The following is a 24,591-nucleotide window of genomic DNA, read 5'->3' as shown; positions in this document are numbered from 1 at the left end:
TCTTGGCGTTGACCACGGGAAGGTGGCAAAGATAAAAGAAGCTAAATTACCATCAGATCCTTGTTGTCACATAAAAATGGTTACTGCCGAAGTGCATTCTGATTGTGCAAATTCTTCAGCCATGAACAACGCTAAAATAGGCTCTGACAAGGTGATTGAAGATGAAGGAGAAGTATTGAAAGTTCAAAAAATACTTCCAAACTACTTTCAGACTGCTGGAAGGAAACATACCTCAAATAGGTATACATTATCTCCTAAACTACTCACAGACCTAAGCAAAGTAACTAAACCGCCATCTGTTGTATTACCAAAAACGGTACCGTTACTGTATTCCGAAACTCTACTGAAAAAACCTGATACTGATCCAGCTACAAATACCATTAATGCACCTATTACTCTAAATTGGAGTGGGAAGCTTACTATTTTACACAATGATTCTTCCAATGAAAATTTTCATTCTCAGAACCAAGGTGAACTTAATGGTCCTGTTTGTGTTGTACATGAAACAGTTAAACAATAATTGCAGAGTACTAATATTGATGTATCAAATGTGCATGACTCTATGCTTAATGCTTTAAAGGCTGGGATTCCACCACTTGAGATAATCAATCAGCTCCTAAATACACAAGCTTTGGGGAGTGCAACTATTGCACAGTATAACACAACTCATTGACCTCTTGCAAATGCTTCATTGCGTAAACAACTTAAGTCATCAGAATCTGCTGATAGACCCTCTAACGAAACACTAACCAATTTGAAAAGTTTACTGAATCTAGATGATCCTATGTTTGGGGAAAATGACTCTGCTAATGTCTTTACAGGCAGTTTACAGGCTGAACAAGGCAAAACTGCTGATGCTCGGCCCTGCTTAGCTAATGTTAATAGTAAGAAAGGCATTAACATGTTAGGGTTGGAAGGAAAGCAGGAAATCTTAGGAGGGGCACGAATCAACAGAAGATATCTCCTGGATCTTCTTTACGTAATTCCACCACTGAGAATTACAGCGGTGATATTGATCATATTGCTTTGGCTCCAATTAATAACTACCGCATGACATGCCATCTGTTCTCTGAACACGTATTGAAACTTATATGGTCTTATAGAAGGGAGCTATCTGAAATGGGATTCTCATTATTTACATTTAACGATGAAAAGCTGGCAGGAGAATTTTTACATGATAATCAGAGATCTGAATCTTCTGAGCAAAGAACAAATGGTGGCTTGACAATTAGTGCAAAAAATGAAAAACTTTGTATTTCTCAATTACTGATGATTGCACGCACTAATAGTGAAATGGCATGGATAGAACCACTATTAAAAACAATATTTACGGCAAATCCTAACTTATCCGCATCATAAGCTAAGGAGAAGACAGTACTTACTGTACTGTCATGGAATTCCTGTGGTTTCAGTAATATTCTGATCTGGCTATCTACTCTCGATAAATTACCATCAATTTTTATGTTTCAAGAAACGATGAAAATGGATCCATTAGTTATCCCTGCTTATCATTCATATTGTTCTCTTGCCATCAAAGGTGTGGAAGGTAGGCCCTATGGTGGCCTAGCAATCTCAGTTAACAATTCTGTTGCCTGCAATATAACTCTGGTGTACTCATCCATTCATGTTTTAGCAGTATTTTTTTGCTTGAATAAGCATGATACAAAAGTACTTCTAGTCATTAACTTGTACTGTGATCCCTTGAAATACAAACTACTGGAGATCCTTGATGATATAGATTGTTGCTTTGATGAAGCCTCAACCTTTTACTCCAATTATGATACTATTGTGCGTGGTGACTTTAACTCTCAATGTATAGGATTACTTGTGCATCACAATGTCTATAAACAAGCCAAAACAAATAGCTTTAAGAGGGGGGTTGCATTCTGTGATTACATTGAGGACTGGGGCATGTCATTTGTTAAGTCTAGTACACTTTCTAATACTCATACCTGGAAAAGAGGAAATACTAGTTCCATGATTGATTTCTTTTGTGTCTCCTATTCATTGTTATCATGCATTGACTCTGCTATTATTGGGGATATTGCTTATAGCGATCATGCCCCTATTACTCTCAATACTTTTATTGATACTAATCAATGGCATACTAATCATTGCTTGCGAGCTATTGAGATCAAAAGGGATAATATTTCTCTTAGATGGAATCCTACTTTATGTAGGAGGTTAGCAGCGCATGTATTAAAACATCTTAAATGTGTTATTAACTTTAACACACCTGATTTATATTCTATTGAGTACTTAAATCTGATTATCAATAATTGCATTAAAGAAGCTCTTAATCAATTTAGAACAAAACAAACTCCTTTTGCGATTAATCATAAACATAGATTTAATTACAAAATAAAATTTTTGAAAAGATCTAAAAATAGCGATATAAGAAAGCTTGAAATAGCGCATTGACCAGTTAAACAATACTTGATAAAAAAGAAGTGTATTGTCCAAGAATATACATTTAAAATTAAAGGAGTACATATGGAACAATATAATAATCAAAATTGGGAAATGATCAAAGCTATTTGCTGCCGCAATTCTCGAGATATTTGGTCCGTGCTTAAAAAAGGAGATGCACCAGCCTATCAAAATAAGTCTGCAATTAATGCTGAAACATGGATAGCCTATGTCAAGAAAAAATATGTGCTACCGGTTCGTTTTGCTAAATTACAAGACGATATGGATCTGTCTCCTCCGTCTACTCAATTTGTCTGGTCCTCTTTTGATATCATGTGGGACATCAAAAAATGTTCCAATTCTCGTGCTCCAGGCCCCGATGGGATTCCATCGTGTGTATATAGGTCTGATCCAATCTTTTGGAGTATGATCTTAAAAATTAAGTTTGATAGCATCTTAGTAAGTGGTACCATTCCTATGTTGTGGGTTACTTCTATCCTAATCCCACTTTATAAAAAAAGTGACTCTAGCTTACCCGAGAATTACAGACCTATTTCTTTGACTGATGCAGCGGCCAAGGTCTTCTCTATTTTAGTCATCTATGAGCTTGAAAAACATCTAGCAACTTATAAGATCTATTCCAAATGCCAAGTGGGATTTAGACGCCAGATGGGAACAACATTAAATGCCACAATAATGGCGCATCTGATTGCCGGAGTTAAAAAAAAGAAACTCAGTACCATTTTTATTGCTTCGATCGATATGTCGTTTGACACAGTCGTTCGCAAACAATATTATGGACTAAAATGCGCAAATTGGGAATTCCTGAACATCTATTTTTTTTTTTTTTAATTTTTATTTTGAAAACAAATAAACAATAAACCAAACTTGCAGCATTATTTACAACAGACTCGTGAACATCAATTAACGCTCATTACTGCTCCCCAAATCCCCCCTGGGTTGCTGGGTATCGCTTCCTTCCGAAGCTGCAGAATCCACTACTGTGCCAAACAGTCCTGTTATTAACATTCTCCAAGCCATCAGGTTACCCACATCTTCTTCCCCGCACTTGCTACATGCCTCCTGCCACACCACCGTTTCAGCCTCCGCCCATTTTTGCAAGTCCCGCCACCATACCTCTACCCGTGGCTTGTGGCATTGCTTCCAGCCCATGTCAATCCTTCTTTTTGCAAGCACATATGCCAGGTCCCTCAGTTTCCCAAGGTGTTTAGTATTCCGTGGTCTGGGAAACCCTCCCAACAGGCAGGCCCAGGCCGTATCTATGTTGAGCGTCACCCCTTTATCCGCTAGTTTCCGTGCCACTTCCCACCAAAAAGCTTCAATCACTGGGCAAGACCAGAACATGTGTGTCATATCAGCATCTTCTTCATCGCATTTTGGGCATGCTTGTCTTCCTGCGTTTGCAAACATAGATATTCTCTTCGGGGTCATATAGGCTCTATGAGTTATGTATAACTGTATCTGCTGCAATCTAGCATTTCTGGACACCTTCTTGTGGTATCCTATAGCACGTTCCCACATTCCATCGGTCATCTGTGCCCCCACCTCCGCTTCCCAGTCCAGCCTCAAATGAGTCAAATCCTTCCCCACTAGGGTCATCACCATCTCATACAGTCTAGAGATCTCGTGTCCTCCTTCTGATATATCATATATTGTTCCCATTAGGACGTCTGGCTCTTCCGCCAGTACAGTCTCTGGCCAGGTTTTGCGAATAGTCTGCACTAGCCTAAGATACGTGACATATTGGCCTCCATGCAAACCTGTCTCTTCTCCCAGTTCTTCGAAATCTTTAATAATCCCTTCTTGCCATATGTCTCCCAATGTGACCAGCCCGACCGATTCCCAATAGGTCCTGATTATCATCCTGAGTTGGTTGTCTCCCCTAGCTAAGGCGACTAGTGGCACCTGTGGGGAACACGGGCACGGGTTCTCCATCAGTTGGCATACTCTGTGCCACATCTTCCACCCAAGCAACAGCATACCCGGGCGTTCTTTCATTTCGAGTCTAGGCACCCAGATAATCTCCTTTAGGTAAAACGGGGTGCAGTCCTGCCCAAACAGCCTAGATTCAGGAGTTTCTTCATCAGAGAGCCATTTGGTTACATATTGCAACTGACTAGCTGTCTTGATATTGGGCAAATCTTCCTTGGGACCAGCCCTTGGGAGCAAAAATTACCCAATTCAGCCCAAAATACAGGTTCTATTGTGCCGAGCAATGAACTCATGCTAGTGACAAATGACACCTTCAAAAAGTTTTAGTATTTATTCTAAACAGTGAATTTCAGCAACATCTTGGGTTCAAGTTAGAGAAGATTACAAAGCACAAAACTTAGAGAAATGCAAAATATAGAGAAACAAAGAACTTAGAGAAACATAGAGAAACACAGTCTTACGCCCCTTCAATCAGCACTGGGAGACCCTGGCCCTCAAAAGCTAGTTGTAACAAGCCCCGCTCAGAGGACAGCGCTGTAGGGTGCCGACAGAGCCACAGATTCCGGACACTTGATCTTGCTCGAACCAAGTCCACAGATCGATCTCCCACCTGAGTCATGTGGGCATGCATTTTTATAATCTCGTGCTGTCAGTCCATGGCGCACAGTTCCAGAACTTTCCCTGTGCAAAATATAGGCTTGCTCATGGAAAAACCCAACTCTGTGAATTTCCACTGTGTTCCTTTTCTGTGCCCCTCCCTACTTGGAGCCATCTGTGCGAAAGCTCAGGAATGTCTTATCAGTGCCTTCTCAGAGAAAGAGGATTTGTTTACGAAGCCATGCAGGGCTACCGTTAGAAAGGCAGAATATTCTAAGAGAAGCCGAGATGAATTAACCCCATGTGAGCAAGCTCTAAAAGGCATGCACTCATAGCTTAGTGTTCATAGCGCTTAAGACTGGCTATCTAAGCACTATATAGGTGCCATAATGTTCCAAACACTCCAATAATGTCTATTAGCTACAGAGCTGGGGCCTTCGCCCTGCCTGTTTGTCTACAATGCATAATGTGACCTACCACCCCTACTAGGCCTGCATATTCCTTGTAGCTCACTACTGCATAATGGAAGTGCTATAACAGACTACTGTCAGCATTTTTGGCACATACTTTGAATAAACATTTGGCTTTCAGCGGCTAATGCTGTCATCTAAAGCCCTGATTGGCAAATTTGCAATTTTGTGTATCACTACACTCCACCCCTATTCAAAGCGTGTGCGACAATGCTGACTAATACCCATCAACATAGTATGTAGTGCAGTGATAAAGACCTTGGGGCTTTGCAAGAGGTTTAAGCAAACTATCTTCTAGCGGCTTTACCTACACAAAAATACCTACACAAAGTGAACGTGGACATTTACTCTAGCCAAAACCTGGCCTACACAAAAATACTTAAATAATTATTGTATAACTGATTGTCAGTTAAAAAGCAGCATGCAGTTAGAATGTCAAGGCAACCCAGTGTAGTCTAATCTACAATGCACTATTGCATTTATGTATGGTTACCAATTCTAAACCTGGCAGCCTTTCACTCTTAAGGGCCTACCCTCCCCCTGATCCCAGGGCATTCAAACGTGACTATGGGCTGTGTGATTAGACACTTCCCCCATGTATGTGTAACCAAACCAAAAACCATATAATTTCATGAGCAAGGGGAACACATGGGCACCAGGTTATCAAAATAAAAACAATTCTACTAACTTGCATTAAAGCATGGCATGTGTTATTCATGCAATCAAAAGCAAGCGGTTTGATCCATGTGTTTGCTGGTAACTGTAGCTCTGTGTGCCAGTGGGTTGAGGATGGTCGCCCCCACTCAGTAAAAAGCCAACACCTGCTGATTAAACAATGTTTGCCATAAAATGCATTGTGCGTATTTAGCAGTCTTGTTGACCTGCCCTATGGCAGAAAAAGTGTCTTCATAACTAAAGTTTTGCCATCTGAGGTGGTGGCCAATACTTGTAGCAGTGCTGGGCGTATCAATGGGCCCCACTAGGCCAGAAGTTTTATAGCAGAGCTGGCATCAGAACCCATAGTGGCTAGCTTATTGTGCGCAGTTTCTATGTCAAAATCGTTTAAAGCTCCTGTTACCCCCCGCTGCTCCCGCAATTAATGAATCTAGCTCCCTAGCTACGCGCAATCTAGTGATGGGCCATAGAAATGGACTCCATTTGTAGCAGCTTGGTAGTACTAAGGAAACATTGCCTTGTGATAAATCTATGTCTAAGTGTATCACTGTAATAATAGAGGTGTGCATTACCAGCCTACAATTTAAATGTTGCCTTACTACTGGAAAATCTAATATGTTCACAGTTTCTACCTTGTGTGACTTGGAGAATACCCTTCTCCAAGTGGGATGCCTACCATATACAATATTAGTTTTAGCTACAAACACCATACTACCATCCGGCAGTGGCTGTTTCATCACACCATTGTGTGAAATGCATTTAGTCAAATTATAGTCCATAAAATCTTGGCGAGAACACTCGCTGCAGTTCTTGGTCAGAAAAAACATAAAACAAACAAAGTGTTGGATCCATTCACTGAAACATTTGGGCTGAGGATTTCATAGGCACCAGTCATATGAGTCAGTGACAAAAGATGCCCGACAATGTGCCAGGCCAGTAGGCTAGCAATTCCATGTGGATACTCATTTGTAGCGCTTTTCCAAAGAATTATTCTACATGTCTACAATCAAAAGGTGACTCTTTGCATTAGTGTGCTGGAGACAGCTGTCTCCACAAAAACATGAAACTGGTTGGTTTAACAAAAAACCGTGTCACACACTGTGTCATAAAATCAAGTATCAAGTCAGTCATGGTTTCATTTACCCGCCTTAAGGCTGGCTGTAAAAGTATCCAGTGTTTTAAAGGTTACCATCTCAAATTAGAGCTCACACACTTGGCAGCATTACTACAAATCAAGAACCTTAACCAACACACAGCTGTCTTTGGTGTGCGCACTCATTTTATCTCAAAATAAATTACGCTCCTGCTTGCATAATCCTGCTGCCCACACAATTCATAAATCATTTCCCTGCCTACGTACAACGTAGAAGTTTTTTTTTTCCAAAAAAGCAAAGCATCTCTGGTTAAAGCAATTCAGTTGGAAAAGCAAAAAATTTCGCTTTTTCAGATTCATCTAAAAAATGCATTTAAAAACCATTTTTCAATGTGTTAGCATTCAAGTGCTGTGCACACAGCTATTTGTGGTGCATGATGTCACAGTCCACAACTCATTGTCCACAGTCCTTTAACCAAGAAAGGCAAAACATATCAACCACGTTATTTCCAGCAACTGAATCATTTGAATGTGCAGCATCAAATGTTTGATAACTAGCCAAGTCTGCACCGTGCCAGTTCAGCAAAAGTTATTACTCTGTTGGACACTTCTCGCAGATTGCAGAACAAATGTCCTCATACGTCATGCATGTTAGCAGCATTGAGTGCGGTGCAGGACAGGTTCAAAGTTCACATATCATCTCGCAGTGACTCGCTTTCTCTGAGAATGTGTCTGCTTGACTGATCAGTGTCACCCGCAAATTGCACACATCTACCCCAATCATGGCACGCAACTGTCTTGGTTTTTTGCCTAGGCAAAATACAAACAGAAATGTTAGGATTTCATCAAAAGTACAATGGCATTGTTCTTCACGTTAGGATGTCATCAAAACTTCAATATCAGCGTTATCCACCCCTTCCCTTAACACCACCCCCAGCTTCAGAAGTCTCATCAGGTAACTACACACTTTATCATTGCTACCACAATTACTTGTCACCCTTCTGTATGTTACTGGGGGCTTATTTGCACTCAACCATACGGGGTGTAATTGCCTAATCATAAACTCATTTGTGCAATGCGATCATAGTTGGTCAATGGTACTTCAGACTGATCTGTGATTTTACAAAAGCCATATAATAAGTACCCAGGTCGCACTTCTCAATGGATCAATGCTTTTCTTTGTCACCAGAGCGATCACGAATGCCAGGCGCCAACTTGCTTCCAGTGTTTCATGATCTTGATTTAGGTTGCCCTGCTGGCATCACTCCATATTTCAAAGGTAAAGTCCTTCAGTCCAATACCGCCTGCAGTTGCACAAGCAGCTTTGTTTATTTTTCTCCATACAGCTAGTGTCTTTCAAGCCTCTGGTTTTCCACTTGTCATTTTCCCAAAGGGTGTCTGCTGATTTCTTGGGCCACCCCTTTGAGCGCAATAGTCTAAGTCAGTTTCTTTATTTGCTTCAACAAATCATTCATTCTTGCACTAAGCCGTGAGGCTTCTGGATCATGGCTAATGTGCAGTGTTCATGTTATACTCCAAAGCCCTGCTCTGCATGTTGTTTCTTGCAAAACGGCTACCTTTGCTACCTTTGTCAGTTTTGCTTCCATCTGGAACACCATAATGTCTTTGTCAGTTACTCCAGCCCTGGCAATGTAGCTTGCATTTTTGCCAGCTGTGTATTTTCACTTCTCAAAGCGCCTAGAGGTTGCTTCTCCAGTGCACAGCGCTTTACTTCAGTTCACATCACATGGAGCACTGGGATGTAGCTTGCAGGGCAATGTCGCTGTACTTCACATCACATGGTGCATGGGGATGCAGCTTGCACGGCAATGTCTCTTTAAATGGGCAGCTGTCTTTTCTTAGCCCATTCACAGATGCACAGGTTCCCCAAATGTTCAGATGGGATGTGCCCATTCTGCATGCATCATTTGTTTTCCTTCCAGTGTTGATACCGGGCTAATTCTTTACTTCTGATCAGCTCTGTTATTGCATGCCGGTGTCAGCATGCGTACATCATCATGTGTAAAGTAGATTGCGCTCTTTTTCATTTTCTCATTCACGGCAATTATTGCCTTCAGTTCTGTTTCAGCATTCTGTCTGTGCACCCCCTCCTCAGTTTTTGCTCACACTGACGGTGTCTCTCACAGGGGATGGAATGCAGGAATGTCATTGTTTATCTTTCATGTGCACATGGCAGCGCCATGAGCACGCAGCAAACTTATCTCTTTGCCTATAACTCTTAAACTGTGGCGGCTTCAATGGAAGGCACTCGGTTCAGACAGTTCATCCAGATTAACTATTTCCTGCACTGCTTCAGCAACTCAGAAAAGCTCCCATATCTGCCAGCTTCTGTAAACACCATTTCACTGAACAGGAGCGCAGTATTCTGCTTTTTCTGCCTTCCTCCAACAGTTTTTTTTTTCTTCGCGCACCTCGCCCAAGACAGTGCAAGTTATCTTCAAGGCACAAGCTCTGCACACACAGCAAGACTCTTATTTTCAAAAGAGGCACTTTTCTTGTCATCAGATTCTACTCCATGTAATTTTGCCAAAATGTCAAAGCGTCTTTTAGCCTGTTTTGAAACTGATCAATGTCCCATTTAAAGGCATACATTTTTTTTTCTTTTTCCTCGTAACCTTGTAGTTTGGCTTCACAAACTCACTCCAATGCAATGTGCGATCTTTCAAAAGAACCCGCAACCCACTAAATCTTTGTGCTGTCTTATCACACACAGATTTTTCATTCTGTTGTACCATTGCTAGAATATAACCACTTATTTCAGTGCATTTAAAACATGCCATGTGTAGTGCAGCTCCCTGCACGTTTTATTTTTTTCCTGCAAGAGCAACCCACACTCTATATTGCTTGTGGGCTGTTAATGTGTCAACAACATTTTTCACCATGTACCGCAGTCAACAGGTCACTATTTCCAAAGCATACATCACTTATAACGCAACAGTACAAATCCATGGCATAGCGTGGGAACAGTCAAAATACTCCAGGGGCAATTTAGGGGCAATTTAGAAAAATATAAATTGTCTTTTCCCCCCAACCATATTCTGCAATTCCAAATCAATACACAAAAATCGAAAATCCAAATACCATTCACTCACTTCCTTTTTTAAGTGAGTCTCTCACCCATTGTAAGCATGGCACAGCTAAAATGCAATGTAGCCATTTTAGTGTGTTTCCTTTAAACAGATTGCACCACCAGCACATGGAATTTACAGTTGCCCAAAAAACAAACCCTTTAGGCTCTCAACACAGATGTTACTCTTTCTCCTAAACACGGCTCCTTCCCACGTTATCTTCAGGAATGTCAACACTTCAAAAGCATACATTTAAAAAAAAATAAAACGAACCTCCGCCTCCTTACATTACAGCCCCCCACTCGCTAGCACACTGGGGCTGAATCAATGGTTAGATTACTATTCACAATTTGCATATCAAATCCTCGCAACTATTTTCCTGCCCTCATGACAGAATAGAGTTGAGAACTTTGTCTCACTTTGCATTTCAAATTACAACTTTAAACTGGGGAAACCGCATGTTAAAATTCTTTCCTAATTGAACATAAATCTTTCTTGACCATTCATCGGAGCGCTTTAAACATAGCCATTTCCCGCTTGTTTATCGCCTTGTGCTCCCTGGCTCCATTCCCGAGAAATAAGTCAGCCACGACTGATTTACTGAAGGGATTCTTAACCACACAAGCTATCGGCCACGGCAAGCCGACACAACGTTGCTGTCTTTTGTGTCTCAGAGCTGCAGTGAGACCACCAATGAAATGCGACAGCCTGCTCCTCACTCTGCACTGTGTTCTCTCACACAATTTGTCATTTCACAGCAAGGCACTGCTCTGCACAAATCCCCATGCTGCCAACAAATGTCTTGATATTGGGCAAATCTTCCTCGGGACCAGCCCTTGGGAGCAAAAATTACCCAATTCAGCCCAAAATACAGGTTCTATTGTACTGAGCAGTGAACTCATGCTAGTGACAAATGACACCTTCAAAAAGTTTTAGTATTTATTCTAAACAGTGAATTTCAGCAACATCTTGGGATTCAAGTTAGAGAAGATTACAAAGCACAAAACTTAGAGAAATGCAAAATATAGAGAAACATAGTGTCATGCCTGCGCCATGGGCACATCCATTTTTGCTCCATTTGGACTTTGCTACTTAATGATTATTGTCAACTAACTACGCATACCATAATGCACCTGGCCGCAAGCATTGTTTCCTGGCCGTTCCTATTGGATTTCTATAGAACTACACCCCCCAGAAGCCTTAGAGTCTGGTCCTGCTTCCACCAGCCCAGGAACAGAAAGGGAGGTGGCCGATTGCCTGCAGGTGTGATTCGCCAGGTGAAACTAATTGGCCTGCCTCGGTGCTGGGCTAGGCAGTATATAAGGCTGCTGTCTGCAGTGGCTCAGCCTCTTGCATTGAGAGTCCTTCCTCCACCTTTCGCGAGTGTCTTCGGTTCCTTGTATGCTGTTTACCCTCACTCCTGCTTGGACCCTGCCTTGCAGCTTGTTACACCCTGCTGCCTACAGCCCTAGCCTTTTGGGCTCCCTGCCTTGTTGCTTCATCCACCCTGCTGCCTCCAGTCATAGCCTTCCAGGCTCCCTGCCTCTCAGCCCTGCTCCTCTGGGCTCTCCACACTGCAGCGGATCACGCTCTGCTGCCTTCCAGTCTCCGCCCTTGCCCTGCCGGGCTCTCCACACTGCAGCTGATCACGCTCTGCTGCCTTCCAGTCTCCGCCCTTGCCCTGCCGGGCTCTCCACATTGCAGCGTATCACGCTCTGCTGCTTTCCAGCCTTAGCCCTTGTCCTCAGGGCTCCCTGCTCTGCAGCCTGCCTCTCTCCGGCTGCCTTTGCCCTTGTCCTCTGGGCTCCCTGCTTTGCAGCCTATCTCACACCGGCTGCCTTAGCCCTTGTCCTCAGGGCTCCCTGCTCTGCAGCCTGCCTCTCTCCGGCTGCCTTTGCCCTTGTCCTCTGGGCTCCCTGCTCTGCAGCCTGCCTCTCTCCGGCTGCCTTTGCCCTTGTCCTCTGGGCTCCCTGCTCTGCAGCCTTCCTCACTCCGGCTGCCGTAGCCCTTGTCCTCTGGGCTCCCTGCTCTACAGCCTACCTTTCTCCGGCTGCCAACAGCCCTTGTCCTCTGGGCTTCCTACTTGCAGCTTATCACGCTCCGCTGCCTACCCCCTACCTTTTTCCCCGCTGGGTCCTCGGCCTAGCAGCGCTCTACAGCCCTCTGCAACCTTCTACATTCGGCGGCCCTGCCCCTCAGGGTTCACTCCTTACTGCCCGGCCCTTCTGGGATCCTTGCCGTGCAGTCTGCTTTACTCTGTTGCCCTAAGCCCTTTTCCTCTGATATTTCTACCTTACCGTCCCACTCTTGTGGGCTTACTCATTGCCTTCCTGCTCCTCTGAGCTCTCCACCTACCTTTCTGTCCTCTGTTATCATATCCTGTTACTCGACTTTCCCTTCCTATCCTTTTGCTAGTTTGCTATCATCTCCTTTCCTGGATTTGTCTGTTGTATCTTCTCTTGTACTGTTTGTAGACCCTTTGTACAGAGCTTGTCTGCTGGTTCCCATCAGTCAACCTCTGCCCCTTCCCTTGTCTCGTTTCTATATCACAGACACCCATAGCTGCTGTTCCAAGTTATGAGCAAACAGCGTGGGACTCTGTTATAGCAAACTGTGCAGAAGGCTAGAGTATTTCCAAGGTTCGTGGAATACTCTTTTCCTATTCTGCATACACCCCAAGAGGGTATTCACTCTGTACCTTTTCCCTTGCTACTCTTCCCTACTCTTCACTCCCTTTCCTTTCTGCTGTGTGTGTTCCTATCTGTCCACTTTATTTCAGCACCCAAACTCTTCTGGGTGTCTTGTGCCACTCTTATTAGAGTGCCATTCGTGACAGAATGCAAGAGCAAAAAATTTCTTATTCCATTGGCCGGAAGGGCACACACAGACCAAAGATGCTTCCCTTTCGAGTTAAGAAACCTTTGCATAATCCTATGGTTTACCTAAGGACAGCAAACAAGAAACTTAGTCTAAAGGACAGTCTCGCCTTAGAAAACAAAGATTTACAAGCACGGTACTATACCCACTGGCTAGCTGACCCTTCTTCCATGTACAATTATTATGACATTTGCGACTATGATCCGCAGTCCTTATCTGTTGCAGAGCTACAGCAAGATAATGAATTCTTACAGATCTTATTAGACCAAACAGTGGAAAACTCTCCTGCGTCTTCTGACAAGCCTTCTAACACCGTAACAGCTAAGGACATATCACTCATTGTGAGAGAATCTAAACCAGAATACGCTGTTGCCAGTGTAATATGCGCAAGATCAGCTTGGCAAGCTCCCCAGAATGCTGGAAAACCTTATTCGACAGGACAAGGCAGTTATTATCCTGAGGTTTGTGCATCTGGTTCCGGGTACAAAATACCTATACTAACCATCGGTTGTCTTAATACTTCCACAGTATCTATTAACCACAATAACCCTAAGGTCAGTCTTCCCATTGCTACAATCACATTTTCTGCCACACCCGCTTCTGAAGCTGTTGATCAAACTAATGATACTTACCTGCTACACAAACAACTCCTACGACTTAAAAGAAAGACCGAAGACCTTTATGATGACTTTGTTTATTTGTATCACAAGAATCTTATGAAGGGACACAAGTCACCAGACCTTTTGACACTATGTCCAACACCTGACATCTTATCTTTAGAGATCGACATGATAAGGCCTGGAGTTGCCATACAGAAAAGTATACAGACATTTACCAAGCAGATGGAAGACCTAAATATATCATATGTATCCCTTCTAGAGATTGACACAGCTCTTTCACCTTCCAGCCGCAGAAGCTCAGGTTGTTGTACTGATAGAAAAGAATTAACTCCTCCGGTGGGTCATATCACGCACACAGTCATTACACCGCAAGACAAGGGTGGTCCACTGATTGAAAATCCTTCTGAGTCAAAGGATGATTCCGCCCTCACCCTTGCCTATCGTCCAGTACCCACACCTACAACCTCCTCTGCAATGACAATGGCAGCTGAAGAGACTGGCACAGTTCACACCGAGCATGCGGAAGTGGCAAGCGGGGCTTGCCAAAGTGTGGCTGTGCTATCAGACATCATTCTCGAGCAATTAACATCTTCTGTTTCTTCGATACCCCCTGAATCGCCAGTGGTTGTGGTACCCGATCTACCAGTAGTTGCAACACCTGATTTGTCTGTAGCTGCTATAGCACTCGAACTTCCAACTGCTATTCATGATCTGCCTACTGCTGTGGTTCCTAAACCCCCGGACACATTTGAGACTCCTGAAGTCCCTACTACAGATCTTGAGGTCGCTATAGCTATTATGAATCCTGAAACTACTACTCCAGTTGTTCCTGCTGGTATATCTATAGCACTAAGACTGCCAGACTTTACTCTACCAGTCTCAGGTGTTTTCCAGCCTGCTGGCTCTCTCATGGCTCCCTCACACCTAGTTGTTACAGCCTCGATACCCCCTACAGCCATCCAAGATCTCACTGCTGCTGTATCCTCTGAACTCTTTATGGCAAACCCTAATGTTGTCATTACTGCTTCGGATGTCTTGGAAAACCTTCCTAAAGATACCAACTCTGCTGTACCTATGGCTCCACTTTCCAGCATCATACTGTTGCCCATCAAGGAAAAATCTATCTTGGAGCCTGCAGCAGTTTTTCGCAGTTCCTCTCTTCATGCACACACAGTTGGGGTCTGTGTTCCAAAGACTTCATCTTTTCTGAATTCTACATCCAAGGTTCAGAGCATTGGTACCGGCTCCGTCATTCAAGACTCTCACCTTACAACTCGTTTCTGGTGCCTCATGATGTGTCTTTTTGGAGTAAGACTCTTGTACTGTGGAACAGACACTCTTCCTACAGGTCGGTCTTCAGGGAGCCTGGAGAGGGGCCTGGAGAGGGGCATACTGTCATGCCTGCGCCATGGGCACATCCATTTTTGCTCCATTTGGACTTTGCTACTTAATGATTATTGTCAACTAACTACGCATACCATAATGCACCTGGCCGCAAGCATTGTTTCCTGGCCGTTCCTATTGGATTTCTATAGAACTACACCCCCCAGAAGCCTTAGAGTCTGGTCCTGCTTCCACCAGCCCAGGAACAGAAAGGGAGGTGGCCGATTGCCTGCAGGTGTGATTCGCCAGGTGAAACTAATTGGCCTGCCTCGGTGCTGGGCTAGGCAGTATATAAGGCTGCTGTCTGCAGTGGCTCAGCCTCTTGCATTGAGAGTCCTTCCTCCACCTTTCGCGAGTGTCTTCGGTTCCTTGTATGCTGTTTACCCTCACTCCTGCTTGGACCCTGCCTTGCAGCTTGTTACACCCTGCTGCCTACAGCCCTAGCCTTTTGGGCTCCCTGCCTTGTTGCTTCATCCACCCTGCTGCCTCCAGTCATAGCCTTCCAGGCTCCCTGCCTCTCAGCCCTGCTCCTCTGGGCTCTCCACACTGCAGCGGATCACGCTCTGCTGCCTTCCAGTCTCCGCCCTTGCCCTGCCGGGCTCTCCACACTGCAGCTGATCACGCTCTGCTGCCTTCCAGTCTCCGCCCTTGCCCTGCCGGGCTCTCCACATTGCAGCGTATCACGCTCTGCTGCTTTCCAGCCTTAGCCCTTGTCCTCAGGGCTCCCTGCTCTGCAGCCTGCCTCTCTCCGGCTGCCTTTGCCCTTGTCCTCTGGGCTCCCTGCTTTGCAGCCTATCTCACACCGGCTGCCTTAGCCCTTGTCCTCAGGGCTCCCTGCTCTGCAGCCTGCCTCTCTCCGGCTGCCTTTGCCCTTGTCCTCAGGGCTCCCTGCTCTGCAGCCTGCCTCTCTCCGGCTGCCTTTGCCCTTGTCCTCTGGGCTCCCTGCTCTACAGCCTACCTTTCTCCGGCTGCCAACAGCCCTTGTCCTCTGGGCTTCCTACTTGCAGCTTATCACGCTCCGCTGCCTACCCCCTACCTTTTTCCCCGCTGGGTCCTCGGCCTAGCAGCGCTCTACAGCCCTCTGCAACCTTCTACATTCGGCGGCCCTGCCCCTCAGGGTTCACTCCTTACTGCCCGGCCCTTCTGGGATCCTTGCCGTGCAGTCTGCTTTACTCTGTTGCCCTAAGCCCTTTTCCTCTGATATTTCTACCTTACCGTCCCACTCTTGTGGGCTTACTCATTGCCTTCCTGCTCCTCTGAGCTCTCCACCTACCTTTCTGTCCTCTGTTATCATATCCTGTTACTCGACTTTCCCTTCCTATCCTTTTGCTAGTTTGCTATCATCTCCTTTCCTGGATTTGTCTGTTGTATCTTCTCTTGTACTGTTTGTAGACCCTTTGTACAGAGCTTGTCTGCTGGTTCCCATCAGTCAACCTCTGCCCCTTCCCTTGTCTCGTTTCTATATCACAGACACCCATAGCTGCTGTTCCAAGTTATGAGCAAACAGCGTGGGACTCTGTTATAGCAAACTGTGCAGAAGGCTAGAGTATTTCCAAGGTTCGTGGAATACTCTTTTCCTATTCTGCATACACCCCAAGAGGGTATTCACTCTGTACCTTTTCCCTTGCTACTCTTCCCTACTCTTCACTCCCTTTCCTTTCCGCTGTGTGTGTTCCTATCTGTCCACTTTATTTCAGCACCCAAACTCTTCTGGGTGTCTTGTGCCACTCTTATTAGAGTGCCATTCGTGACACATAGAACTTAGAGAAACATAGAGAAACACAGTCTTACGCCCCTTCAATCAGCACTGGGAGACCCTGGCCCTCATAAGCTAGCTGTAACAAGCCCCGCTCAGAGGACAGCGCTGTAGGGTGCCGACAGAGCCACAGATTCCGGACACTTGATCTTGCTCGAAGCAAGTCCACAGATCGATCTCCCACCTGAGTCATGTGGGCATGCATTTTTATAATCTCGTGCTGTCAGTCCATGACGGACAGTTCCAGAACTTTCCCTGTGCAAAATATAGGCTTGCTCATGGAAAAACCCAACTCTGTGAATTTCCACTGTGCTCCTTTTCTGTGCCCCTCCCTTCTTGGAGCCCATCTGCGCGAAAGCTCAGGAATGTCTTATCAGTGCCTTCTCGGAGAAAGAGGATTTGTTTACGAAGCCATGCAGGGCTACCGTTAGAAAGGCAGAATATTCTAAGAGAAGCCGAGATGAATTAACCCCATGTGAGCAAGCTCTAAAAGGCATGCACTCATAGCTTAGTGTTCATAGCGATTAAGACTGGCTATCTAAGCCCTATATAGGTGCCATAATGTTCCAAACACTCCAATAATGTCTATTAGCTACAGAGCTGGGGCCTTCGCCCTGCCTGTTTATCTACAATGCATAATGTGACCTACCACCCCTACTAGGCCTGCATATTCCTTGTAGCTCACTACTGCATAATGGAAGTGCTACAACAGGCTACTGTCAGCATTTTTGGCACATACTTTGAATAAACTATTGGCTTTCAGCGGCTAATGCTGTCATCTAAAGCCCTGATTGGCAAATTTGCAATTTTGTGTATCACTACACTAGCTACATAATAGGCCTCAAAATTTGGCAGCTTAATGCCCCCTCTATCATGGAAGTTCTGTAGCTTCCATAGCGCCAATCTGTTGCGAGTGCTGTGCCATAGGAAGTCCCTGCACATGCTGTTCAGTTTGACAAAAAACTTTTTGGGTATCAAGTATGGTATATTACTGAAGAAATGTAACAGCCTAGGCAGGACCACCATTTTGAGCATCGCCCCCCGTCCCATCATCGCCAGCGGCAGCTTCTCCCAAAACTTCATATTTGTTCGAATTTTTTTCACAGCCACCTCGGTGTTATGCAAGTGTTCTCTCTCCACCGTATGATATACATCTATTCCGAGTTAGCGGAAGGAATCAGCCGCCCACGGTACGGACAACACTGGCAACCGTTCCAGAGGGGCTCCTATGCAGCTCCCCAATGGGAACATGCTCGATTTTTGGGGGTTTACCGCTATGCCGGACAGTTCTGCATACTTTTCCATGACCTCTAGAATATACTGAAGATTTTCCTCCGGATATTTCAAATACAGTAGTAAATCGTCAGCATACAAGGATATTAGGTGTTTCTCTCCCCCCGCCTCAATACCGACCATGTCATATTGTTGTCTGAGGTACACTGCCAGGGGCTCTAGGGCTAGAATGTATAACATCGGGGATCAGGGGCACCCTTGTCTGGTGCCTCTACTGAGTTGCCACCTCTCAGATATCACCGATCCTTTGCATACTCTGGCCAGTGGTTCACTGTACAATAATTTTGCCCACCTAACATAACCCGGCCCCATCCCGTATTCTTCCAGGGCCGCCAGCAACCATGGCCACCTCACTGAATCAAAAGCTTTGACTGCATCTAGGGACACCACAGCCATTTCCCCATCGCTCCTGTTTCCCTCTTCAATCACCCGGTGGAGTCGCCTGTGGTTGTGGGTTACATTTCTGTTGGGGACATAACGTGTCTGATCCGGGTGTATCAGTTTGCTGATGACCCTTCGCAGCCTATTGGCCAGGATTGCCGTCATGATCTTGCTATCCTGGTTCAACATTGAGAACGGCCTATAGGAGCCACAGCTATGCCCTGGCTTGTTGGGCTTAGGGAGCGGCACAATTAGCGCTTCTCTGAGCGATTCCGGCAGCCAACCCTTCTCAAAGGACTCATTGAGCATCTCTAGCATAGGGGGGAGTACTTCCACTTTATATATTTTGTAAAACTCACCAGGGAATCTGTCTGTGCCCGGGGTCTTGCAGGTGGGCAGCTGCTTCACCACCTCCTCTAATTCCTCTAAGGTAATCGGTGCGTCCAGCTCCTCCCTTTCTTCATCACTAATCTTAGGTAATTCCATGTCTTTTAGTGTTTCTCTAATCTCCTCCCGATTGCCCCCTCCTCTGTCCTCATATAATGTTCTATAATAGTCCGAGACTCCTTCCTGGGTGTCAACCACCTCCCCATATTCTCTAGTTATTGTCCTAATTGGGGGCATGGGGGTTTCGCTCTTGTATAACCACGCCAACAAGCGGCCAGTTTTATCCCCACCTGCATGTTGCCTCTCGACATACTTCTTGTAGTTAAGGTTGCAGAGCCTTTCCCAAAGCTCTGCGCACCTCTGCTGCAACTCGAGTACAAGTTCCGCGTCCCCTCCCGCCCTGTTGCTTTCGCGCTCCAGTTTCTCTTCCTGTCACGGCTAGCTGGCACCGGCGTTCCCTGTGGCAACGCTGGAGATTGCGTGCACTCGCCGTTTTTCCCTCTTCCAAGATGGCCTCTCATCCTCTGAGTTACGGTGCAGTGTTTTCACGTTCACAAGTCAGATGTCCTCTGACGTCATCTCGTTCTCTCATGGATTCCGGATATGGTCCAGCAGAGCCGAAGCCCAGAGCGTCGCTACTCTCTACAGACGCTACGTGAGTTCGCAACTAGGGGGTTACTATTCTATACCTCATACCTATACTTACCTTTCTTTTCTACTCTTTCCTATAGCCTTACCATCCTGCCTAGCCTTCCCGTTCCGCAGTCCACAGATAGTCCCCTCTTCCAGACAAATTAGGTACTTACCCAATCAAGATATTGATTCCTCTCGTACCTAGTTCCTTCTCTCATCTCTCGTTCACTTATTTTCAATCAGGACTTCGCCGAGGTACAGTGACCAGATCCAGTTAATCCCGCAAATCTTGAGGAGCTGCAGCCAGCGGAGACGCGACCGATCCAGCTTCTCATCCGTTCCAGCAGGGTTTTTTTTCCCTCAGGAGGGTTTCCCTGGGATCCCTTGCACACCCCTTCGTTTCCCTTTTAGGGAGGAGGGAGGTGTTAGGGTCCTTAGGGGACTCCCCAATTGCCTCGTAAATTGCTGCACGAGACAGGTTAGTGTCAAAACATTACAGCTAGCGACGCCCAAAGAAAAAATAATAATATAGAGGAGGAATACTTAGATGCACATCATGACTACTTTGCAAGCAGCCTTAGATCAAGTGCAGCAGTTGACGACCGCAGTACAAGGATTGTCCCACGAGGTACAAGCCTTAAAGCATGAAAATGCAATCCTTAAACAGCAAATGCTAAATAAGGGCCCCACTAGTTCAGAAATTCCTCCTGGCCCTCTGCCAGGCGGGAAATATGACGGAAACCCGCATTCTTTAAGGGAATTTTTGGATGCTTGTACGGTGCAATTTGCTTTTAAGACATCATTCTTTCCCTCAGACAGAGATAGAGTGGGATATATGATTACTCATCTCACGGGCCCCGCGCTAGCCTGGGCCACGCCTATTGTCACTTCCAATAATGCCATATTGGATTCGGTGCCTGCTTTTACGGCAAGTCTAAAAGCTATGTTTTCACGGAGAGAATACAATGTCTCCTCTCAAGAGAAACTCCTAGATTTCAAGCAAGGCTCTTTAGGAGTCTTAGAATTTGTTACCCGCTTTAAACAAATGGCCTTAGGCACATCCTGGGCCGATGATGCACTTATTACATTGTTTAGGAGAGGGGTTAACGAGGAGTTGAAGGATGAATTGGCTCGAGTTCCGAGACCAAACACCTTAGCTGAACTTATCTCATTGACCATGCAGCTGGACTTTCGACTGCAAGAAAGGCACGCAGAGAAGAGGAAAGGGAGAAGTCATCGCTCTGCGCCTGAATTAGTATCCTTCTCCAAAACAGCTACTGCAGACGAACCTATGCAGTTAGGCACTACACGGGGTCCTCTGACTCAAGAGGAACGCGCCCGTAGAAGATCCCGAGGACTATGCATGTATTGTGGTTCTTCTGATCATACCGTGCACGAGTGCCCAGTCGCTCCTCTCAGAAAACCATCGCGTTCGGGAAACGCCAGACCTCAACCGTAAGGGGACCTTCGGTCGGGGTAACTGATACCGGTTCCCAATCTCCTACAAGGTTGTCTCCTTCGCTGGACATGGTAGTCTTGCGCGTCACTTTTTCTTTGCCAGATGAAAACATTGTTTCTGTCCCAGCCTTGGTCGACTGTGGAGCAGCTGGTTTGTTCATGGACGATTTTTGGGCGAGAAAACTGAATATTCCCCGAACTCCCAAAGCTATCGCGATACCAGTTGAGGGCGTAGACGGAACCCCACTAATATCGGGACCTATCCGAGAACAGACTCACACTTTGACGATGCTCATTGGTTCACATAGAGAGGAAGCCGTATTTGATATAATAAAAGCAGCTCACTACCCTGTCATTCTGGGCTTGCCCTGGTTAAAACTACATAACCCATACATAAATTGGGCAGCCGGTTCCATTTTTTTGGGATCAGAATATTGTACCCAACACTGTCTTACTGAAGGGTCAGTGGGATTTTGTGCTCCTTCATCGAACCCTGTGGCCTCTCAAAGGATAGTAGACTTGCTTACTCTTGTTCCTCCTGAGTACGAAGAGTTTCAGGACATTTTCTCCTCTTCCCAATTTTCTGAACTTCCGCCTCATCGGAGAGATGATTGTTGCATTCGGCTAGACTCCTCTCAACCACTCCCCTTTGGAAAGATGTACATCCTTTCCGAGAAGGAAAAATTAGTCCTACGGCAGTATTTGGATACCCACCTCAGAAACGGTTTGATTACGGAATCGACTTCCCCTGCAGGCGCATCATTATTCTTCATAGCTAAGAAGGACACGGATGAATTACGTCCCTGCATTGATTATAGGGGACTTAATAAGATCACGATTCCCGATCCATACCCAATGCCCTTAATACCAGACATCCTAGACGCAGTAAAAGGGGCAACTATTTACACAAAGTTGGACCTCAGAGGGGCATATCACCTCATTAGAATTAAGGAAGGGGATGAGTGGAAGACCGCATTTCGTACCCCTTTTGGACATTTCGAATACCGAGTAATGCCCTTCGGACTCGCGAATGCCCCGGCAGTGTTTCAAAGGTTCATTGATCATATATTCTCAGACCTCCTTCTTCATACGGTAGTGGTGTATCTTGACGACATATTGGTATTTTCCAGGAATCCAAAAGAACATCACCGACACGTATGTCAGGTATTACACCGATTACGAAGTAACCACCTCTATTGCAAGCCTGAAAAGTGTATATTTCATCAGACTACGGTCACTTACCTGGGGTTCGTTTTGTCCCCTACTGGAATATCCATGGATCCTCGTAAGGTGACCGCTATTCTGGAATGGTCCTCTCCTAGTTCTGTCAAGGAACTACAGAGATTTCTGGGGTTTTCGAATTTCTATAGGAAATTTATAGCTGGATTCTCATCAATCATTCTGCCCCTTACAAGACTACTCAAGAAAGGAAAGCCCTTTTGTTGGACAGAAGACGCCCAGTCAGCCTTTGATACTTTAAAGACTCTCTTTACTTCTGCTCCTCTCTTACGAATCCCAGATCAAAACTTACCGTTTATAGTAGAAACTGATGCCTCCCATTTTGCATTGGGTGCGGTGCTTAAACAAGCTTTTACTCAAGGACCAGAACACCCTGTGGCCTTTCTGTCCAAGACTTTTTCTCCCTCTGAGATCAATTACACGGTGTTAGAGAAAGAGTTGCTGGCTATAAAACGGGCCTTTCAGGAATGGAGAAATCTCCTGTTGGGTTCCCAACATCCCATTGAGGTCCGCACCGACCATCAGAATCTCAAGAGTTTACAGTACGCGGAGACTCGTAACAGCCGGCAAGCAAGATGGGCCCATTTTTTTCTCTCCCTACAATATCACTTTCACTATCATTCCAGGTAAAATCAATCTTCAAGCTGACGCTCTATCTCGTAGAGATCCTGATTGCAAATCTGGTTTTCAGACCGAGAGATTGTTTCCTCATGCTACGTTCATATCTATAGTTCAGGACTTTCTCCACTCTGTAGCAGCCCAAACTCTAGTCTTAATGGACTCCATTAGAGGTCAGGCAGACAAATGGGGACTAAGTCTCGAAGACGGATGTTTCTACCGGGGTCATCAGGTGTACATTCCCTCACTCCAGCTCCGAACGGAAGTCATGCACATGTGCCACGATTCTATGGTTGCTGGACATTGTGGAATAGCCAGTACCCAAGAACTCATACTGAGACATTTTTGGTGGGAAACCTTAAGAAGGGACATGACTGATTACGTCTCTTCCTGTGTAGTCTGTTTGCAAGTCATGGTTCCTCGCAGTAAACCATTGGGAAAGCTGGCTCTAGTCCGAATACCTACTCGTCCTTGGCAATTGATTTCCACGGATTTTATCGTTGACTTACCTGTGTCTAAAGATCATACAACCATTATGGTAACAGTGGATTATTTCACCAAATTGGCTCATTTCCAAGCCCTACCCTCAGTACCGACAGCTCCACAGATGGCAAGACAGTTCATAGACTCCATCTTTTCCCGGCATGGTCTTCCTGACAGCATAGTGTCAGATCGAGGTTCCCAATATATTTCTCGATATTGGCAACAAGTCTGCTCTGCTTTAGGCATAAAGAGAGCCTTGAGTTCGGGATACCATCCTCAAACTAATGGGCAGACTGAACGTTTAAATCAGACTCTGGAGACGTATCTGCGCTGTTTTGTATCAGCGGCACAGGACAATTGGAAGGATTTGTTACCCTTGGCAGAGTTTGCCTACAATAATGCTCCTCATGCGTCTATCAAAACCAGTCCCTTTCATTGTACCTATGGGTACGATCCTTCCTGCTATTCATCGTCTCTTCTCAGAGCTCGGCCTTTCCAGATGTGGACGCCCTAATGGGCGACATTCAACAGGGACATCTTTTGGCCGGAACCGCATTACTGGAAGCTCAAGAGCATTCTAAACGTTCTGCTGACTTGCATCGTTCATCGGCTCCAGTGATTGTCCCGGGGGATTTGGTCTGGCTCTCAGCAAAGTTTCTGCCCAGACATCTGGTTCCCTCTAAATTGTCTCCGAAATATTTTGGACCTTTTACAGTATTAAGAGCAAAAGGTCCTTTGGCTTTTGAGTTACAGCTCCCACCTTCTTGGTCCAGGATTTACCCAGTTTTTCATGTTTCGCAACTCAAACTTCACAGATCGGATCGTTTTGGCCGATCTATAAGGGCCTACCCGCCTCCAGTAGCTACTACGGAAGGTCCAGAGTTCGAAGTCTCGGGCATTTGTGATTCCCGTTATCATCGCGGTCGACTGCAGTATTTGATCCACTGGAAGGGTTACTCGGTGGCCGACCGTACGTGGGAACCAGCTTCAGCAGTCCACGCCCCCTTACTGGTTCGCCGTTTTCACAGGTGTCATCCGGGCAAACCAGGAGGTGTTACCCTCGGAAGGAGGCATACTGTCACGGCTAGCTGGCACCGGCGTTCCCTGTGGCAACGCTGGAGATTGCGTGCACTCGCCGTTTTTCCCTCTTCCAAGATGGCCTCTCATCCTCTGAGTT

The sequence above is a fragment of the Ambystoma mexicanum genome, chromosome 6p, assembly GCF_040938575.1.
Source record: "Ambystoma mexicanum isolate Mex_15411 chromosome 6p, UKY_AmexF1_1, whole genome shotgun sequence".
Lineage (NCBI taxonomy): Eukaryota > Metazoa > Chordata > Amphibia > Caudata > Ambystomatidae > Ambystoma > Ambystoma mexicanum.
This window is presented reverse-complemented; position numbering follows the sequence as displayed.